Source organism: Salvelinus sp. IW2-2015, linkage group LG22 (genome assembly GCF_002910315.2).
Source record: "Salvelinus sp. IW2-2015 linkage group LG22, ASM291031v2, whole genome shotgun sequence".
Taxonomy (NCBI): domain Eukaryota; kingdom Metazoa; phylum Chordata; class Actinopteri; order Salmoniformes; family Salmonidae; genus Salvelinus; species Salvelinus sp. IW2-2015.
The window spans coordinates 11,688,013-11,693,380 of record NC_036862.1 but is presented as its reverse complement, the minus strand read 5'-3'; the positions used below and the strand labels follow the sequence as shown (position 1 = coordinate 11,693,380).

Genomic DNA, 5,368 nt, shown 5'->3' with positions numbered 1-5,368 from the left:
GTTGTTGCCCTCCTACGGCCTCCTCCACGTCTCCTGATGTACTGGCCTGTCTCCTGGTAGCGCCTCCATGCTCTGGACACTACGCTGACAGACACAGCAAACCTTTTTGCCACAGCTCGCATTGATGTGCCATCCTGGATGAYCTGCACTACCTGAGCCACTTGTGTGGGTTGTAGACTCCGTCTCATGCTACCACTAGAGTGAGAGCACCGCCAGCATTCAAAAGTGACCAAAACATCAGCCAGGAAGCATAGGAACTGAGAAGTGGTCTGTGGTCACCACCTGCAGAATCACTCCTTTTTTGGGGGTGTCTTGCTAATTGCCTATAATTTCCACCTTTTGTCTATTCCATTTGCACAACAGCATGTGAAATTTATTGTCAATCAGTGTTGCTTCCTAAGTGGACAGTTTGATTTCACAGAAGTGTGATTGACTTGGAGTTACATTGTGTTGTTTAAGTGTTCCCTTTATTTATTAGCAAAAATGTACAAAAAATTACTTTGTTGTTATGGGGTTTTGTGTGTAGATTAATGAGAACATAAAAAAAACACATTTTAGAATAATGCTGTAACCTAACAAAATGTGGAAAAAGTGAAGGGGTCTGAATACTTTCCGAAGGCACCGTATACATAATGTGATCTAAAAATGACAATGGATCATGAAGTATTCTTCTTCAAGTATATTACAGTCCAGACAAGTTATCTGACTACAAAAAAAACATCATATCTCTAAATGCCTTGTCGGCACCAGACACTGTAGACTAGATATTCCAGAACTCGCCTTTGCTTCAATAATACAAGGCATGTGTCAGCATTGTAGCTATGAGGCCACCCATACCTATTGTCACGCCAGCACTATTCAATGAGCCTAGTATAAGCCTGTTTCTTTGTTTAGCTTTAAAGCAATGCTGTGCGCTGTGCCAGGGTAGGTGAAAAACGTCAGGCCACAGCTCTCTCAGCCATTATGAGCCATTAGGATGATCTTAAATGTGAAGCTCACTCACATCCTCTACTATATTCTCTACAGAGGAAGCTGAGAGAGAGAGGGAACAACACAACATCTGAAAACTGCATGAAACTGCAAAGATTAAATCTATCACTGCCTTAAACACTGCTTACTGTATATCAAATGTAAATGCAGTTAGAGGAGGAGAGGGACTCCACAATTACATCAGCCTCCATCACCAACTGATGAGATCGGAATCAATGGGTGAGTTCTCAGGTTTACTGCATTAGAGGCTTGCTGCACAGGCCACGAGAAAAGACTGGGCTGAACAATGAACCTACCCATGTGCTGAGTAAAATATGTCCGGGGGCGACAGTCTTTGCTATGAAAACATTTGTTGTTATATTTAGTTGGTATACGAGGAGTCAAAGGGGTATCTATGGCTCCAGGTACNCCGGGGGCGACAGTCTTTGCTATGAAAACATTTGTTGTTATATTTAGTTGGTATACGAGGAGTCAAAGGGGTATCTATGGCTCCAGGTACTCATATGATATTGTTAGAAATTAGAATGCTGTAACACACGCTGGTCCAAACGCCTTTGACAACAACAAGCAAGAGATTTTATCTTCAGATGCAATTTACAGAGCGTCACCCAAATTACCAGACGAGCAACCTTTCCCGCTTTACTAGGACATCCTGACAGATCAAAGTAAGCACTGAGGAGGCTGCCGGGTGCCGTTGATGTAAATCACGAGAGTGACATTCTCTGAAATATATTTCACAGACAGAGAAAAAAGAAACTAACATGTAAATGAGCCTACTACTGCAAACTGTGTGTGTGTGCACATGTGTGTCATCAATGAAGGGAAGTAGCCATGGTTGTCCTCACTATGAGATTACAGTGTCTCCATCTCTTCAGGATCAGTGACCATTAGAAGGAGCCTGGCTTGTGTGGGCCGACCAGGCCCCATACTGCACCGCTGCAGCCCCCCTCATCATCTCTCCTGACAGAGTCATTATGCGCCTTGAGGGCGGCTCGTAGGCGCAGGCAGCCAACTGCAGCACATCTAAATACTGATGCAAATTAGACTTTTGCCACGACTAATCATCATTTATGCAGAGTTACCTGCTTTTAGTCAGGCCGGCCTCCACCACGCTAATTATTACCCACATCCTTTAATGGGTCTTTATTCCCCCACGATGCTGTACCTGCCACGCATGCCATTAGTCCTGTGTGCTACAGATGTCAGGGCTGCCTGGATAAAAACACTAAACGTCTATTGGTCAGTTATGCATATATTTATAAATGTTTGCATTACAATGCATCAAGTTACTGCTGCCATTTAAAGAACAGCAGCTGTTGCATACACTGGGAAAATAACATATGCCTAGTATTGATCTGTTGGGTTTTTAGGGTTGCGTTTCACCAGCGAACCCTAATTACATCTAAAAGCTCTTACAATACAAATGGATAAGTGAATGGTTTTTGAAAACGGCAATGAACTCTGAAGGAGCAGTAAAGAGTAGCCTTTTATGAGTCAATAAAGACCTTTTCCTCACATTTACAGTAATTTGTATAGGTTTCAGCGCTGTGCTGACCTTGCAAGTATTAATGGAATTACCATAACTAAATGGACTCCATTAGTTCACATCGTCAGGTTACATCGTCAGACCAACAAATACAGTAAAAGGTATATGCTTCAGAGATACTAAAGGCTGAAAACACAGGTGTCAAATCTTTGCAGAATTTTTGGTGTAAGAACATGAATATAGTACTAACAAAATAGTATATTTGTTTGTGTGCAATTATCTTAAAACAGCATGGGCATGCTGAAAGGGATTTGTGAATTCATATACAAACACTGATTGTTGCTTCTGGGATTTACCCAACTTGGTGTAGAATATGAGAACACATCCATATATTATCTAACTCATTTTGGCAGTAACATTTTCCTCTGGTCATGGAAATGTGTGTTCTAATAAAGTTAGGCCTCGGAGGCATCACACTTCCTCTGTCGGTTTAGGCTTACAATACCGGTGGACCCTGATCCATCACTCATGCATTTACATTTCCCTTCAATATGCATTTCAGTAAGTCATTCTATTTCAATTATTTTAGCATGAATCTAATTCCATGCAAAGGGAGTAAAACAAAACCAATATCTTTAATGCATTTTATTTATATTTTCTCTGTGTAATTTAGACCATTTAGCAGCTTACATTAGACACGATCATATCTGTGCAATATTTTAACACATCAATGGTCATTATTTATACCGTTTCTTTTTTTAGATAAATCTATTATCCTGTTATGAACAAGTTAAAATGAATTGTTCTTATTTTAATAAAGTAATCAACGTCCCTTTTAGCAAAGAAAAATACAGAATATAATTAAATTATTGACACTGGAATAACCATTTCAAATCGAGGAAATTGTTCTCCAAACACAATTGATATATATAAATACAGATCTCAAAAGTTAGTTTATATCATTTAAACGTCCTGAAAAGCATTAACAGTTCACCATGGTACCAAAACCCTTGTAATCCATCCATTTAAGGCAAAGTACTGCACTCTAAGTTGGGAGAGTAACCATCATGAAAACAAAGGATGGGGACTAAAGCACAATTTGTTGTTTGACTTATGCTGTTTTTTTTGGTCAAAAATATAATGGTTTCCTCTTATAATTTGGTTTTGATGTGTTCCTCAAAATATCACAACTATCAATAGATACATATTGCACGTATTACTCAATACGGCCGGGAGTCGCTCTCGTAAAGGTCATTGGACAGTGGGTAAAGTTACTGGGGCTTATAAAATTGTCGGCTTAAAAATGCAGTTGTTTTGTGAGTGTGTGACTCAGGGTCTCTCAGTTTATGTCTACCTGGAGCTGTTTAAATGTCTTCTCTGTTGTTCAGCCATGCATTATGCATCACAATCTGTTGAAGGTCAAATTCCTTAGGATTCAAATGTTTCAACATATTACGGGCAGAGGCAGCATGGGCGCGGCATATGGGGACTAAACTGAAATCTACATAATAAATGTTGGAGACGTTATGGACGTTGAGCAGAAAGTAAGAACCGAGCAAATGACTTTGGACTCAAGAAACACCTGGAGCATACGCATGGTGAGTGGTATGGACAACAAGTTCTGCCAATATGCAAATGTGTGTTAATCAAGTAAGCACACATGGATACCAATTCAACTGACAAATGTTGGACATTACTTTAAGAGAGTCTGATTAGGTATGGCAACATTACATTATGCAGACAATGCCAATTACATTAAAAACTGATTGAAGTCTAAAGTAAAGACATACTTTGCTTTCCCATGCAGCAGAAAATCCCCATATATATCCACTCAGGCAGTCTGTTAGTAAGATTCAGTGGAGTTCCTAGTAATAGGTAGGTGGCCTTATAAGAGAAATGGAGTGATGATACAGAGCTGTGCTTTCTGAACCTGACACCAGCATACAGTCATGTTGCCGCTTGGCTATTCTCAAACAGCCCTCTGTACTAGTTGTGGGAACATCTCCCCTCAGACTGTTTGTGTCACGGTTCTCTAAAGTAGAACCCAGAAGCAGACCAGGACAAGGAGAGTAAGACGAAGGTGAGTATTTATTTACAAGTTTAAATGTAGTGATAGAAAAATCCAAGTAGCGGAGCGGGCAGCGGAGGTGAGTTGATGGAATTGAGTAAGCAGATCCAAGGAAGTAACTGAAGTCACCGACAACCAGGTAGGGATGGGATGAGTGTTCCGGGTGAATGACTGTAGACAGAAAAAACGGAGGTAAGTTCAAGGCAAGCAAGACGTACAAAACAACAAAACAAACTCTATCAAACTGGAGGCTGATACGCTGGCACAACATACTGTTCATGGGTAACGATCCGGCAGGGAATGGATGTCAGGTCAGCGCTTATGAAGTGGAGGGGTGATGATCAGGACCAGGTGTGCAGAAAGCTGATGGGATACAGGTGCGGGTACTCAGAGATCCTCCAACTAGCTACGTCGCCCGGCAACCAGACAGGGTGCGTTCCAGGACACCGGAAAAAACACTCCAGGACAGAACACAGGCAAAAACAGACTCAGGAAGCGGGATTCGTGACAGTACCCCCCCCTCCGACGAACGCCACCGGGCGTACTACCCGGAGCGCCAGGGTGAAGGCGGTAGAAGTCACGAAGCAGGTCAGCATCAAGGATCTGACGCCGAGGAATCCAACTCCTCTCCTCTGGACCATATCCTTCCCAATCCACAAGATACTGGAACCCTCGACCCCGCCACTCGCCAAGCTAGCAGAGAAGTTCTGGACTGAAATCGCTATCTCCTGTAGCGCCGTGCTCTGTTGTCCCAATATCTTCCCTGATGGTAATGGCATGTCGAACGGAGTCCAGTCCGCTGGTTCATTCCTGCCGGATCGTTC

At 42.0% G+C, this 5,368-nt stretch overlaps 1 long non-coding RNA gene across 1 annotated transcript in view; it reads left to right on the top strand.

Moving 5' to 3' along the window:
- The first annotated feature begins 952 nt into the window (after nt 1–952).
- The window catches only part of LOC139022756 (uncharacterized), a 24,730-nt gene continuing 20,314 nt past the window's right edge, over nt 953–5,368 (top strand). Inside the window, exon 1 of the long non-coding RNA XR_011473794.1 lies at nt 953–1,209. This is a non-coding gene — a long non-coding RNA (uncharacterized lncRNA). The remainder of the gene's footprint in view (nt 1,210–5,368) is intronic.